General features: G+C 40.9%; 1 protein-coding gene across 1 annotated transcript in view; it reads right to left on the minus strand.

The window, feature by feature from the left end:
• The window catches only part of EDIL3 (EGF like repeats and discoidin domains 3), a 267679-nt gene that overhangs the window by 180962 nt on the left and 69356 nt on the right, over nt 1–17361 (minus strand). The gene's annotated exons all lie outside the window — the stretch shown is intronic.

Here is a 17361-nt window from a genome sequence, read left to right on the forward strand (position 1 = left end):
CAGGACCTTTGACAGACATATCTATGAAGCTAAGAATCCCTACTAATGATAACTCTCTTTGCCATAGTAGGAATGTCATTGATTCATACTGTCCCAACAAGCAGAAAAGCTGGTTAATGTAGTGTGAGGACTCATCTACCACGAGAACTGGGGTTTTGTGTGCAAAACTAAACACAAATAGTAGTTTGAGTATCTGAAAATGGTGTGGTTTGAGTCTTATAATGCCTTTTAAACAACATTAATACTTAGATAAGCATATGCCAGTAAGCCCTAAAATACTGATGTCTGTACTCACTGTAGGCTCTCACTGAGAACCTAATTTTCACCTTAATTAAATGCAACTTGTTGGTTTGTGCATAAACATATTGGAACTGAGCTTTTCACTCTTCCTAAACCTCTAGTTGCTGCAACTGGTGAACAAACTCAGAAATAAGCATTTTTTTAAAGAATGTGTATGTTAGTAGACATGAAAAATCTCAGATCTCCTGTTCTGATGCATTTCTAATAATGTATTAGGTTTTACTCAGTTATGCCCTTTCTTGGCACGTATCATTCATTGCATCTCATGGCACACCACTTCTGGGATCACCACCTCTCTGACTTTGTCCGTCTGTCAAAGCACCTAACTGTTCACACATTGGTGAAAAGCCTTGGTGACACCTACACAGCAAAACACTCAACAGGAAGCAGCATGCGCATGTTGCAAAATGAAAATTTGGAAGATTCTATCTTTGGCCTCCCCAGTGCAACCTCACAGGCCGTGTCCCTCTACTGTCACTACTCAGGAAACAGGTCGATGTGCCAACCTGCCAGAGGCCACAGACCAGTTCAGTAGCTAACATAGTCTAACTTTTCTTATGGCTTTAATCTTTCATGAATTACAGCAAGGAATGCAAGTACTTCTGCAGAATAAAATGAAAAATCATGACTTAAAACGTGCATGCCCCTTCCTTGTGAAATCAAACTTGAAGATAAGGAACGTTTGTGTAAAGGAATCTTTTAAGTATCCTAATGTCTGAGCATCACTTGTTTTGGTTAGTTCCAGCCTCCACACTCTCCATTTTGTCTCACTGGACAAGCAGTGCTCTCTTTGTCTGAGATCCCACAGCAACACATTCTTCATATGGTTGGATTGAACCTCTCAGACCAGAGAAAGAAAGGAGGATAACGTATCTTGCTCATTTTTTCCCCCATTGATGGATTTTACTACAACATATCTGACAGTTTGGGAACTATCGTAATTTTTTTTGCCTTGGTTTAGGTTTTTGTTTTTGTTTTCTAAAGCACGTTAATTATTGATTCATAGAAATTCATTTAGCCTTAGGTATGCATTTGAAGCTGTAGCTGCTTCTAGACTAGGTTTGAAAAGAGGCCAGATGCATTGTCAGTGTTCCTAAAGGTGAGTATTACAAACACAGAAGTCAATTAAAAGATGAAAAAAAGAAAAAGAAAGAATTCACAATTTGAATATAGACAATCCTAGACAAGTCTCCGAGGCATGCTACTCTGGAAGACATGCTCCCCAGTGGAGGATGATGCCACAGGACCATGGGGAGCTTTCCCTGAACTAGCAAAACCGAGAAGCGAGGGCAGAGAGAAAGGGGATGCCCCAGCCCCCCGCCCCAGAGCAGGAAGTCTTGAGACCCTGATGAGCAGCAGCTCTAACTCAAGTGTAGGTGGGGCCAGTATTGAAGATAGCCAAACCCCAACACGTATGACAGCAGCACCCAGGGAGTACAAATGCCGAGGAACGTGGTGAACAGCCAGCTGGTGCAGGGAGGGCGTGCAGGAAGGCCGCTGTCCCTGTAATGGCTCAAAGAGGTGGCCTTCAGGAGTGGTCATCACCCTTCCAGAAGAAAACTAGCCATGGTTTCCACTTGGCCGAAAACCAGCACCAGAAAGCGTGTGGCAGCCCAGATGGAGGTCCCATGTAAACATGAAGCTGCCCAAGTCACGGGCTGCAGGGGGTGCCTGAGCGGGTCACTGCTATGGGAAGGCAGCAGAGATAACACCTGTGTGAGGTGCGACCTGGTGGCCGATCTGCTCAGCCTGGTGACACAGCTGAAAGAGGATGTAGAAAGGTTAAGGACTATCAAGGTTTGTGAGAGGGAGATAGACTGGTGGAGCGACATCACTGAGACAAATGCACCAGATGGACACATCACAAGAAGCGGAGGCTCCCCTACCTGCTCACCATCAGGCAGATGGAGGGGTCCTAAGTGGGGAGGAATGGAAACAGGCCCCTGCTTGGGGCACCAGGTGAATCACCCCCTAGCCTATTTCACCTTCCCAGGTACCCGTGTACAAATGTGACTCTGGAACCCGAAGGGCAGGAAAATGATGATGTGGACAAAGGTCCATCCAGATTGGAGAAGTTGCCTAGGGAGAGTCGGTTGCCCCCACACATCACAACCAGCGCTGTCAGGAAGAAAAGAAAGGCAGTTGTCATCAGCGACCCCACTCTGAGAGGAACAGAGGATTCAGTATGGCAACTGAACCTAACCCAAGGGAAGCCTGCTGCCTCCCTGGGCCCAGGTAAGGGATGTTACTAGAAAACTCCCTTGTCTGGTACGGCCCTCTGATTATTGCCCATTACTGGTCTTCCAAGTGGGCAATGATAAAGTCCAAATGACAAGTCTGAGGGCAATCAAGAGAGACCTCCGGGCCTTGGGGTGACTGGTTGAGGGATCAGGAGCACAAGTAGTGTTTTATACTGTCCTGCCAGTTGTAGGGAATGACGGGGCGTGTAATTGGAAGGTCACACAGATAAATACCTGGCTCCAGGTCTCCTGTCCACAGATAATTTGGGGTTTTGGGTCATGGGTCAGTTTACATGGCACCAGGCATTCAACAGGAAGCAGCATTTGGATGTTGCAAGTGAAAATTCTGAAGATTCTTTCTTTGGCCTCCCCACTGCAACCTCACAGGCAGTGTCCCTCTTCTGTCATTTCTCAAGAATGGGTCAATGTTACAACCTGCCACAGGCCACAGACCAGTTCAGTAGCTAACACAGTCTAACTTTGCTTTTCCCACAGCATTCTCCTGGAGAAACTGGCTGCTCGTGGCTTGGATGGGTATGCTCCTGGGTTAAAAGCTGGCTGGGTGGACAAGCCCAACAAGTGGTAGTAAATGGAGTTACATGGCTGGTGGCTGGTCACAAGCAGTGTTCCCCAGGGCTCAGTACTGGGGCCAGTCCTGTTCAGTCTCTTTATTGGCAATCTGAATGAAGGGACCGAGTGCACCCTCAGACAGTTTGCAGAAGACACCAAGCTCGGCTGGAGTGTTGATCTGCTTGAGGGCAGGAGGCTCTGCTGAGTGACCTGGGAAGGCTGTGCTGATGGGCTGAGGCCAATTGTATGAGGTTCAACCAAGAAAAGTGCCAGGCCCTGCCCCTGGGTCACAGCAGCCCCAGGCAGCGCTGCAGGCCTGGGCCAGGGGGCTGGGAAGGGCCGGGGGAAAAGGGCCTGGGGGGGCTGGGCAGCAGCCGGCTGGGCGTGAGCCCCCGGCGTGCCCAGGTGGCCAAGGCGGCCAGCAGCGCCCTGGCCGGTGTCAGCAGCAGCGTGGCCAGCAGGGCCAGGCAGTGCCCGTCCCCCTGCGCGGGGCACTGGTGCGGCCGCCCCTCGGGCCCTGGGCTCAGGGCTGGGCCCCTCGCTGCAGGAGGGACGCGGAGGGGCTGGAGCGTGTCCAGGGACGGGCAGGGGGCTGGGGCAGGGGCTGGGGCACCAGGCCTGGGGGGGCGGCTGGGGGGCTGGGGGGGGCAGCCTGGGCAGGAGGGGGCTCAGGGGGGACCTGGTCGCTCCCTACAGCTGCCTGGCAGGGGCTGCGGGCAGCGGGGGTCGGGCGCTGCTCCCGGAGAACAAGTGACAGGGCGAGAGGAAACGGCCCCAAGCTGCACCAGCGGAGGTTTAGATTGGATATTTAGAAACATTTCTTGACTGAACAGGGGTTCAAGAATTGGAACAGGCTGCCCAGGGAGGTGGTTTTATATAAAAATTTATATATATATATATATAAATTATTTATATATTTATATCTAAAATTATATATAATTTCTCTCTATACATATTGACATTGTTTAATGATGGACTTGGCAGTCCAGGATTAACAGTTGGACTTGATGATCTCAAAGGTCTTCCCCAACTTAAATGATTCTGTGATTCTATGATTCAAAACTTGCTATTCTATTGCATCATTTGTTCATCTTTTACATGCATCTTATTATACCACCTCTATTCTTTTTTCACAACAAACTATTTGTATCTGTTCCTCTGTTAATAGCCTCTAAGAACTTAATTTCCCATTGTTTGTATTTCAAAAGGCGTAATAAATACACACTAGAAATTATTCATCCTGCATTTCAAAAAAAATCATTTCCTTTGTGTTTGAACAATCACTTTGCATGAACTGTCTTCTAACTGGATAGAAATAAACAGTTTAGCATACCTCAAACAGCTAACTGAATTGGCAGTATTGCAACTTAGGTTAAAATCCAGGCCTCTTCTGACACAGTGAAGAAATCAGCAAATCTTTTGGATACTTTAGCAGTATCTGACTTACTGACTTTTTCATAGATTCTCCTTATTTAGCAGAATCAGTTCATTTCTGGCTAGTGCTTTGTTTGACTTTTGCTCCCAAGTGTTTTTCTTCCAATTTAAACTTGAAGAGTGAAGCACTTTGCACAACATGGGCATCACTCCACTCAGATACACAGATACATGCATGGACAAAAGAAACTTCACTTCTGTCCTGTTTCTGTTTACACCATAAAAGGTACCAGACTCCAGAAAACTGTTTATAGTATCTTTAGAAGAAATATTACCTTTAATGCAGTTACCACAGCAGCAGCTACTCTTTCCTTTCTAGATTTTCCTACATGGGCAGCTAAAAAGACCAGCTGAGCAAACATAGTCAACGGAAGCCAGATAGCTAACTGTGGTTCAAAGCCATGAGGAACTACAATACATACTGCCTGGGACTTAGAGAAAGGACTATGGCTTTTATAGATATCTTGGACTTTCCCTCTGAAACAAAAGCTCTGAATCCATGGTTAGTGCTCCCAACACCATCTTCCTGAGGCATGTTACACAGGATAAACAGCTGCAACCTGTACTTCCTTCTGTGTTAGTTTTAGCGCGTAAACGTAGTAACAGATACTCACCCAGATAACAGCTACACACCTTTCTGCAACACTGTATGCATGCGTGGATGCTTTGACGTAGAAAGGGAGGGCAAGAAGGAGGTGTATATGAATTGAAATGCAACACTGGGAGATGGTTCAACATCTCCCTGAGGCCTGAAATCTGAGCATATGTATCCCATTCCCTATGTAGAAAATGCTCGTATGGCAAACCTAAATATTCCAGGTTATTTTGACCACCCCTGTTAGTCTGTTAGGAAGGGGGAGGGAATAAGTGTAGGATATCAGTTTTATGCATATGGACAGATAGTGTAGATTATATAAGCATGTCTTGTACCCATCCATTTGAAAAAAAACATTAAAACTTTGCATGCATTCATGCATATTTGAATTAGATATTTGTTGAAAGCATAGATTGGAAGAGTGGAACTATGCATATTTGCACCAATTATGCATGAAGAGACACATAAGCTGAATAGCATCATAAACATCAAGGAAGCTGCAGCATGGCTTCACCAAATCATGCAGCTTGAATTCTACCTCGCCCTTTCTAGTCTCAGAGACAAAACATTAAGCTCACGTCCAAGTCAACCCCTCACACATGCTTTTCAAGATTTCTGAATTCCCTGGTTTACAGTGGAATCAGTCCAGCACATGATTCTAAATGAAGATGATATGGATGACTAGAGAGTTTGTACCTCAAATTAATATTCTAACACTATATAGCCAGAAAGGACCTGCTGAAAATATTAATTATAATCTCATTGATTACTTTTTTTGACATAGGAAATAAGATATTAACTCTTCCAACTCATGGCGCAAGAGCAATTCTCAAGCATGTGTTCAGCACAAGTAATATATTTGTAATATTAATTCTGCAATCATAGTTTAGCACACAATCTCATACCCTAATCATTTGGGTCATTATAACATAAATGTGACTGGATTATTATTAATCAATATTCTATAGCACCATCAAACTGGGAAAGCTGTCCATGCGTGATACAACATGAAAAGCTCCCAGTATCTCTGAACAAAATTATTCATATGCTTCACACAGTCAGCATTCTACTTAAGACCCCATTACCCATTCTGGGGCCAAATTGAAAAAAAAAAAAGAAAAAGAAAAAAAAAAAAGAAATGGATGCCTGACTTGCCTTGCCTTTAAATAGCTGAAGTATGAAAACCCATCCTGAATAACACCCGAGTGGCTGTACCTCTCGCCATGCATGCCAAGATCCAACAGCCATGGGTGCACATAAATATGAGCACATGGCATTTAGTGTCTTTTCACCACTCAAAAAACCACCCCATATAATTTAGTAGGTAAACAAAGAAAGAGGAGAGGAACCAGTGGGGATCCTTCGGCCTGGTTATTAACAGCTGACATGAGCTGGTGCAGCACAGGCACGTCTTACTAAATAGCAACACGTCCAGACATGCTTACCCTGACACCAGGCAAGAACAGTGAGATGCCCCTCAGGTGGCTGTTCGTGAGCCAGCTGGAGCTGGGATATAGCAGCACCATTTCAGTTCATTCATTATCCAGATTACCCCAATATCTCATTAACTGGCACTGAAGGGTTAGTAAACAAAAATATATCCCTGAGAACTGAAAGGACTTCTTTCTTCCTGTTATTTTGACCAATAATTTTCATAGAAGTTTGATAATGAACTTTGGTCTTTCAAATTCTGATTCCCATTTTATTAGAATATGTTGTATAATTCCCCTGTTTTGTTTACTCCTTGCAATAAAACCTGCATTTATTCAGTAGCCTAACAGGAAAAACTTTCAACCATAAACTTATTAGGAGGTATCTGTAATTATATTATATTTTTTAAAAAAATCAAACAACAAAACAGTCAACAACAAACCAAATCAGAGTGAAACATTCTCCTTATCCAGGTAAAATGGGACTCTGTGGGTACTTCTTTGCTGAAAAAGTAAAACAAAAATCTCATCTGGTGTATACCAGCACAATTCCTCTACATTCAGAGTTGTGCCCACTTCTATCAGTAATCCCTTGTTTTTAATGTAATTAAGAACAAGGTATATTTGTTCTAGACAATACTAGCTGTATATATTCCAGTTTAACAAGTTCATTTAGTATTCTGGAACTGTGCAGAAAAAGATGGTAAGAGTAGAATAGATACATTATTCCACACTGTTTTAAACACTTAAGAGAATTTTGCATCTGGAACGGAGTGCTGAACAGCAAGGACCAGATCTTGCACCCTTAAGCAAATTACTTAACAGAGATTTCAAATAATAATGGAATAAGCACACAAAGGCATCAGATCACTCAGAGTTACAGAGTAAAAAGAAATTTGTGAGCTACTAATAGCAACTTTTCCCAGCTGGAAAGACAAAATTTTTTCAGAAAAACATCTGGGCACTTTTATTCTTCTGCTTCTGAGCATAAGAATATTTATTACTGGAAAAAAGAAAAAGGGTTTACACACTATTGCATCTCCTTATAGCACAAAAAAAAATATTTCACTAATTCATTATTTTAGATATAAGTAAACATACATGGGGAGAAAAAGGCAAGAAAATGTGATTCCAAGTCATGATGAATTTTGCTTTGCTTAATGAGCCTTTTATATAAATAGTTTTGCAAAAAAACATCTGTAAAATAACTTAGAGAGGAAAAGAAAGAAACAACAGTAATGTTCATCTGTCTCTGGGTTTCAATATTCAGCTTTTAATTTTTTTTTCTTTTACTCTGGAATTGCACTGCATTTAGAACTTCCATTAATCTGAACATCACCAGGTTCTTCATCTGATTGCTTTTGCCTAAGAAATCTAAAATCTTCTAATCTGAATCTCCTATGATGCCAGAATTATCATCTCATTAAAGAAAAATCTCCCTTTCCAGCTAAAGAATCAGCTTCCTCCTGGCATTTTTATTTTAGTAAGTCGTGTCCATAGTGTTGAGTCATATCCTTCTGCATAAAAATCCAGGAACACAGTATGTTATATAAAATGGAAACACAAACAGGAGCAGTACTTTAAGAATGCTTATTTCTTAAGCCTAAATTTTATGAGAAATTAGGTTGTCTGGTCTCTTCAAAAGCATCAAAACTACTTGCTTTGCATTAGCCAAGGAATTAAAGGAACAAGAAAGTAAACCTATAAAGCTACCAACGCATTTCTAGCAAAAGAGAAGAGTACTTAATCCCTGAGCCATACTGGTAATTCTTAATGAGTGGAGTATTTTAAAAGTATAGAAAAAATTCTGCAACTCTTCATTTCTAAGAGCTGGGTGAGAACATACAGATCTCTGATTCAATATTTGGCTAAGATACATACATACATACAAAAATGGTCTAACACAAAGAGCTCTCTTAAGGGCACTAACAATGTCCTAGTAATTTAAAAAATAAAACATGTATGTTTTACATGTTTTTAAATACACAAATTAAAAAAGAAAAAAATAAATAATAATAATAAAAAAAAAAGGTGGTGAGAGACCTATTTTAAACACTTAGCTCTTTGAACTTATATAGAACCAAGAAGTCCAGGACAGGGACGCTGAAGAGCAAAGACAACATAATATGGAACTTGACCACAAACAGTCTAACAGCAATGTCAGTATGTCCTGCAGGCACCTAGACTACTTCAGAGGTACTGATGGATGTGAAATGTGCATAAAGTTGTGCACCAGAATATTTATTCCCTTAGATCTCGATGTATGATGTACTGGATTCACCTGTTTTAATCTGGTGCTGCTGTTGCCCAAAAAGACCTTTTTCTTTTGAAGTCACTGGATTATTTGCGGGCTTCGTTTTCCAGACAACATCAGAGCACCTATCCAAAGAGCAATTTCGCTTGGCTGTTAACGTAAGCTCTCCACAGATTTTTATGTGCTGCCTATTTTACTGGCAGATCTGGCAAAACATAATCAGCTTATTCTACCTAGAAGCAAGTTAAAAACATATCAGGGCACAGACACATCAATTACTAAGGAAATCACTCTGTTTTTTCAGTTCCTTCTTCTGTCTTTTCTTCACTCCTTAAAGTAGGGCAAAAATCCTGGTCAGCTGCAGACAGGAACCAGTGGAAATGGATCTGGCTCATAGGACATGCCTCCTTTCTAGTACACACAGCCCAGGCAGGTCTGATCTGCATCATGCCCAGTCTTGTTTCTGGAGCACCATGTCTTCAGTAGCCTCTATACACTTGAAATTTCCAACCAAATAGGACCTAGGTCGAGAGTCCACACCTCATCATTTTGTGACAGTTCTCAATGACACACATGCATGTTTTTCTGAAAATTTTTGTATACAAGGCTGGGCATCGGTGTTGGACCTTTTAATCAAAACTGTCTACTACTGACAGATGCATCCCTCCATTTGGAAACAGGGGCTGGAGATGTCTTTTGCAGACCAACCCACGCTCACAAACTTTATTTATCCTTGCAAGGCCTCATCCTGAGCAGCAGCTCTGGCAACAAGAGTCTGGATGGTTTTCATTTGTCCTTTTTTTTAACTAGACTAAAATGTATAAAATCTCCCTCGGTTTGTTCCAGAGCTCTTTTGTCAAATGCTTCAGTGTGTGACCACAATTACTCATCACTTGCCAGTTTGAGCTTTCAAATAAGAAATTTGTAAACAGGAAAAAAAAAAAAAAAAAAAAAAAAAGTGTGATGTGATTTTCAGGATAGGCTTTATTTGACAGGGTAGTTTTCACAAAGGTCCTAAACTTTCCACTACAAACCTTGAGGATGGTCTTCTTGAGATTAACAATACTAAGCAGACTTCTAAGATTAGCCATATACTTCAAAATGCTTTATAAAAGATACATTCTGATAAAATCCAAGAGTGTATTAACCACCTTCTTTCAGTTGCCGACAGCATCCTGGGCCTGGGCAGCATTAGGCAGAGCACTGCCAGCCGGTCAAGGGAGATGATCCTTTCCTTCCCTCTGCACAGCACTGGTGAGACACATGTTGTCCTGTTTTGAGTTCTGAGCTCCCCAGTACAAGACAGACATTGATACACTGGAGCAAATACAGTAAAGGGCCAAAAAGGTGCAGAGAGTTTGAAGCGTCTTTCATTCAAGAATAGGCTGCATGAGCTGGGGCTGCTCAGCCTGGGGAAGAGAAGTCTCAAGGCTATCTCACCAAAGTGTGTAACAATAGCTGATGGGACAGTGTAAAGAAGATGGAGCCACACTCTTTCTAGTGGCATCCAGTGACAACAGACAATGGGCAAAACTTAAAACACCACCTGAACACAAGGAAACACTTTTTTTACTGTGAGCATGGCTGAACACTGGAACAGGTTGCCCAAAAATGTTGTGGAGTCTCCACCAAAACTTCTCATACAGAGACAAAATAGGACATGGTCTAGTTGACCATGTTTGAGCAGGGAATGAAGACTAGGTGATATCCACAGGTCACTGCTAACTTCAGATGTTCTGTGATTCTCTAATTCTATCCCAGTGAATACAGTACTATTCCAAAGCTTCCCTACCCAAATACAGAGGTTCTTTTAATAAAATATTACCTTTAGTCCAAATGAACACAGCTGTGTAACACTCACAGGAAAAGTGTTTCATGGATTAATTGACCATTTTACTGAAAATGATATTTCTAAATTATTTCCAAATTTTTCTAAATATAGAAATATTTCTAAATGCTTCTTTTTTTTAAAATGAGGTACAACCAAAAGCAGCACTCAGTGGTGAGACACTCAGTGGTGGCAGCAGTGAATGCTCCAGCTGAGTGCTCCATGGGGGAAACAAGGGGGCTCCCGGGGCCAGGGGAACCCAAGGGAGAGCAGAGAGCCCCACCAGGAGCCAGCACCTCTGGTGTGAGGCTGACGCAGCTCCAGCCTCACCAGGAGCCCCGTGGGAGATGGAACTGGCCCTGGAAAGTGGAAATCTGGACATTACTAAGAACTCCGCAGCAATAAGTTGTCGCTGAAGAACACTAGCACTTTCCTTCTTTGCTCACAAGGAAAGAAATCAGCACAGAATGCAAACAGGTATCAGAGATAAAGCCCAGCAGCGAAGAACTTCATTTTCCATGCCCGCTTTCCCACTCCATCTCACTCTTTTCCCAGAAAGGACTAACCTTTGAACATGAAACCTGATCATTCTTTCTGCATTCAAATAAACATGGGCCCAATTCACCATTCTGCTGTTTCACTTTTCTGTCAATGGAACCGTTGAAATGGTTTTCAAGAACAAAAATATAAACAGACACTCCTTTCCCTTGCAATTTTTGCAGATCATAGTAGCAAGAGCAAAGCAAGACATTTTACTGAAGATCTCAGAGCCCTATAATAAAATCTCCCTGTTGGTAAAAAGAAAACCAGTGAGTAAGTCACTTAGATTCTGTCACAACAGCAATAAATACAGTCAGTTTGGGTGACACTACACATACAGCAGTGACAGCAGATACTGAAATCTGGAGTTCACACTCTGTTCCCTGTTGTGGGCAATCTGCAATGAGTACTGTATTGTACTGGGGAGAACACTGCCAGCAGGCTAAGGGATGTGGTATTTTCCCTACAGTCATTAAGGGAGTTAATTGTTAAGCACCTGACATTTGAGGAGCATGCAAGAGAGCTGGGGCTGTTAAGCCTAGAGAAGTCTCATAGAAATGAAGGCAACAGAGCCAGGGTCTTCTCAGTGGTACACAGTAACAGCACCAGAGACGATGAGCAGAAACTGAATCTCACAAAATTCCACTTAAACATATTTGGGGTTTTGGGATTGGTTGGTTTGTTTGCTTGGTTTTTTTCACTGTGCAGGTGATCAAACACTAGCACAGATTGCTATGAGAAGCTGTGAAGTCTCCATCCTTGGCAATATTCAAAACCCAACTGGACATGGCCCAGAGAAACCCCGGGCCCTGATACTCCCTTGGGAAGTGGGGTTATATTACGGACCTCCAGAAGTACAGAAGTGGTTTCCTAACTGCTCTAATTTTGTGATCACCAGTGCTTTAGTTGGCATTATTGCAGGTTACCTAATTTAGAGCTAAGGCAGCTACATTCATATCAATTACATACCAGATACACGTGGCACTAAGCCTTTGTCATTCTTTTGTAAGAATGGATTAATTTCATCATATCTACCTTAGAGAGAAAACCCATTAGTACATATGTTCAATGTGTGGTGCAAACAAACATCCTTAAAAAATCATGTATCGTAGGACTGTGAAAACATCTTGGAAATCATTCAGTCTTTTCCACTCAAGACATCAAAAAACATCTGTAACACTGACTGGAAAACAGTGACAGAAATATATGCTTACTAGTTTTTTTGACAAGCTCTTGTCCTGTCAGTGCAGAGGTCAGGACAGCAACGGTAGAAACTTGGGCTGTGCTGGGAAAGCCACAAAGCCAACAGATCATAGCACTCTGGGTCTAATCTGTGAATTCTTATGTAACAGCATGAAAAGGGAAGAAACCCTTTGATTCCTGTGACCCAGTCTCAGAGACAGTAGCTGTTAAAGAAAGAGCTTCCCTTGGATACTGGAAGGACTAAACTGATACAGAAAACACTGCAGCATTATAAACAAGGAACCCCACAGGTCACTTATTAATCATCTGGCAGAACAAAGACGGAATGAAAAACTGACGTCTCCTTTCTTTTTCCTTTCAGCTCTCCTCCCTTCTCTCAACCACCATGGTGCACGTAGACCCAAGTTTCCTGTATTATGTGTACAAGATCATTAACTCAGCTTTCCACCCTTCTAAAATGCACAGACATTTTTACCATGTTTTCCAGTAACAAGTCCTCTCAGTAAGTAAGCTCTCAGCTGCCACAAAAGGAAAAGATGCTTTCCAAAAGGCTACCAGCACCCTATTTGAATGCAGCTTTGGAGAGTGTTTACAGCTCTTCTCTAAATGTGCTCGTGGCTCCTCTACCCTCCCCATCATTGTACATCCTTTACTTTTCCACTTACATAAACTAACCATGTTTACCAGTTTATCCTCTCAGACAGCTACTGAATTTCAGATTTAGAAGATCAAACCTGAATAGTTTTAAGATGTCCGTTTTTCACACATGAAATCATGTGGTCACTCATGGTACACACTGTGATAGCCTTATTGTGTACTAAACTCAGCTGCTCCTTCTTTAAGTTTTGCCTTCAGTCACATATTTCTCTCTCTGTTTTCCCCTATGCACACCCCAAACAAAACAGGAATAATTTTTATGTCAATATTTTCCCCCAGTATTATTTCAATGCATACAGCCACACTGTCCTTACTCCCCACACGCACAGTCATGACAGACTAGGCTACTCTTCTTTCATCAGCTACCCATGTTGATTAAGTCACATGTTAATAGTATTCCTGAACAGTTTGTATTAAAGCTTTCTATTAATTGTATGTAACAGTTATAGTTCATGGTATTTCTGTAATTTACATGGCTTCTGAGAATTACTTGTGAATTATTTAAATGATGTAAAGTCTGTCAACTTGCCTGTAATGCATTTCAATACCAATGTTAATTACATGTGAATCTTTTTCAACCTAGACTAGAATTTGTGTTTCCAAGGATATAGATAGGAGTCTGCTAAAGAGGTAACTTAGGCCATAGTTTCCTTATTATCTTTGGAAAGCACCCTCCTATTTGGGAAGCTTGATATCATTACCTTTTACTCTTACCTGTTTAGCTAAACCTTTCCTACCTCACTGCCTTGAGGATGTGCTGTACTGAAAAGAACCACAATGTACTTTTTTTCTGCTTGCCTCCATCTTATTCTTTGCTAGTTTATCAGATATTTATAATCAGTTAGGATACGCAGAGCACTGAAATGACTTGTCTGCACCAACAGGGCAATATTACAGCTTTGCCGTCTAATCTCATTTATTTTTTAGATAACTATGTATAGTATTTAGTACAAGGAAACATAGGAAATAAGGCAAGGTTACCATTAGAGAAAGGGTAGGATACAATAGGGTTAGTATTTTAAAATATGTATTACTATTACAAACATTTTACAAAAATTTTGGTTTAGATACGCTCAAAGTTATAGCATCAGAAAACAGTGGAGATGCATGGCAGAAGAATCAGGATTTTCCATGGGTGAGTTTAAAAAAAAACCCAACAATAACAAAACTTATTAGACTGAAATAAGGCGCTACGATCATGTTGGGTTATTTTACATTTTAGTATTATTAAGGTAATAATGGGCATTACATTCTTAAGTCCTTCGACTATTCATGCAGCTCCCAAACTGCCTTGAATCTTTGATGATCAATTTAGGTAAGACTTCTGCCTAAATATTTAACCTTCTGTCCTGTATGTGCTTTTATGCAGCTATCTTTTTTCCTTTACATGAATTTACACCCTTGTATCTGTATGGCATTGTTGGTTTTTTACCCACATTAATGTGTGATTTAGTAAAATCCCTGTTCCCTGTTACTGTCAAATCCTCCTGTCTGAACTATATTCCTTGAAAATTTGTGACTTTCCAGCTAATGTCCAGAGATTAACAGTATCCTGTCACCAGGACTGAATAAAGTCCAATACTGGTGTACCTAGAGAAAAGGCCACATAGAACTCCCAACTAACTCTTTTAAAATTTGTCATACAGCCCTTCTGAGGGGAGACGGACTGACACAGGCTCTTCTCTGTGTTGTGGTTTTGCCCACTGTTTTCTTTTCTTCTTACTCAGTGCCTCCTGACATTCTAAATGCTTAATTTTCAACCAACTGAAGTGTTTTCAACTACACAGGAAACTGTCAAGAAATCTTTTGGAGATTCTAAGGATTAAGAGAAATAGCTTTTGGGCAATAACTCATTAAAAATCCAAGGAGAGTAACCTTTGGTAGCATTCCTTCTTCAACTTTTCTTTGATAATAAACACAGTCGGTAAAAGTGATCGCATGGGGTCTTGCACTCCTGGGGTCCTCACAGACCCACCTTCCAATGGATTATTTTACTTAAAACACTCCAGTGTTTGAATTAATAAGAGTATGACTATTAGCTTGCACTAAGCATCATCACTTTCACAGGAAAAATCAAAATATTATCTTGAAATACCTTTTTCTTTTATATGACACTTATGTAGGTGAATATAATGCTGAATAAGCCTCAGCTTTTACTAAAAAGTAAATGATTATTTTTAAAACCATTTTTAGATTTCAAAAAGTAATGGCTAGTATCTGAATCCATACATGCAGCACAATCATACAGGACAAGCACAAACTGAATTAACACTCTGGATTTTAGCTAATATAGGAATATTAATAAGTCCTTTACTTAACCGATGTTGTCCAGTGAACAATCTCTCTGGACTGCAAACTAAAAATATAATATTCTACCTGCATAAGTGCTGTGATCACCACATATTCTAAAGCTTTCTACTTGCTTATGCTTTATGCTGTTTACCAAACCAAGGTTTTGATGAAGTGTTTGAAGAATTTCTTTAAGTGTATTTGTATTTTTTTAAAGCCTTTCTAATATTTAGTTGTAAATTACAGTGGCAATTATCACAACATGCTTTTATCTCAGATTCACTCATGATCGGCATCCTCCCAGCTGTGCACAATGCAATTTCCTGCCAATCAGGCCCATGATAAATCCCAAAATTTCCTGCAGTAAACCTATGTAAAGACCATTTTAACATAGCATGATATATAGCTGTAGGATAAATTCAGATCCTTCAAGCATGCATAAAAATGTAAAGGAAAGGTATGGAAAATAGTGTTCTGAGGCAGTGTCTTCTGGCTTCTTGTGTGGTTGCATCAAGGGCACAAGCAATTTCTTGTGTAACTCAAATGTTTGATTAGAACCAGCTACTATGATATTTTAGTCAGAAAAAAAATGCAGTTGGTGTCTCACCAAAGCTGGTCATTCTCTCAACAAAAGCAGTTCACTTGTCTGGAGAAAACTTATCTTTGGCAAAATCAAATTCAAAACAGATTCCCTTAAAATTGCCTTATACAGACTTAGAAGTCACGGCCAGAACAACGATAGTATTGTTTACAGAAAAGAAAAACAGAAAACAAAACCAAATTGACCCTGGGTTCCTGCATTAAGTACTGCTCAGCTTGTCTCGTGATAGAGAGGGATAAAATTAATCCCTAGAACAGTGTATTCAGTCTGTGCCTGTGTAGCCTTTATTTATGTATTAAGAAATGCCAACCACACTGATGTAGGATGGTTGCAGTGTTAAAGAGGTGCTGAGCCGAGCTGTGACAGTTTCAATGAGACATCTGTAGAAGCAATGCTGTTGGGCCTTTCTTCTCAAGGTTCATGTCCTACAGTACAGCTGGCAGAAGAAAAAGTGTGAGCAACACTCAGCTGCCACAGACTGAAGCATGTCAGTGTAACCCAGGATGATGAACCACAGACACAGACATACGATATGAAATAATTGAAGGGTCATAGTGCTTTCAAATACTTTGGCTGTCAGCAGAAGAAATGCAGGCAGGGCATGCAAAGCTTTCAGATAAGATGCACTGCCACAGAACCTCCACTTTTGTGTATTTTCCTGATACAAACAAAATAAAAACTACTGCCCTCTCTTCTGTAGGTCAGTGCTTTTCTGTGTCTCTTACCTTCCCATCCTAATTCCCAGAACTCCATGGAAAAGATAGGTATGTACCTATTTAAACAGTAGTGTCTATTTATTGGCTCTACCATACATAGTTTTATACCTTCTTTGGGATAATATAAAAGCTCGGTCAACTTGCAGCTCTTCTGCTCCATTGAAAATGATGGCCTGTGACACAATGAAATGTCTACCACCTTCTTTGCCCTTTTCCTCATTAAGTTTTCTTAGGATAGAGGCCTGACCTGCCAGATGTTTTGGAACTACCACTCATATTTACATTTACTCTGGGTCAAATGCACATCATAAAGTTTCAGTACTCTGTGCACTCATGTAATGATTAACTACAACCTCCAGCTGGGTAAATGTTTTTAAATTCAAACGAGTACTAGGTGCTATTCTGTATTCTTCTATACTGTTTCTGTAACTTCACTTGTTTAAGTAACTAGTCTTTACTCTGGACATCAGTATAAAACTATCAGAAACCAAACTTTACGTGGTCATTGATCAGCAGAAGGATATATAAAAATAATTGCATCGATCTTTGAGAAATGTTGGTCACTTTAAGTCACAGCTATGATCTTTTTGCTCTGTGAAGTAGAGCACTGCACTTTTCTGAGTGATTATATTATGCTGATACACTTGTCAGATACTGCTTTAACTGTCTGTTAATTATGATATAGATATGAGGTTAAGAAACCA

This window comes from Falco rusticolus, chromosome Z, assembly GCF_015220075.1.
Source record: "Falco rusticolus isolate bFalRus1 chromosome Z, bFalRus1.pri, whole genome shotgun sequence".
Lineage (NCBI taxonomy): Eukaryota > Metazoa > Chordata > Aves > Falconiformes > Falconidae > Falco > Falco rusticolus.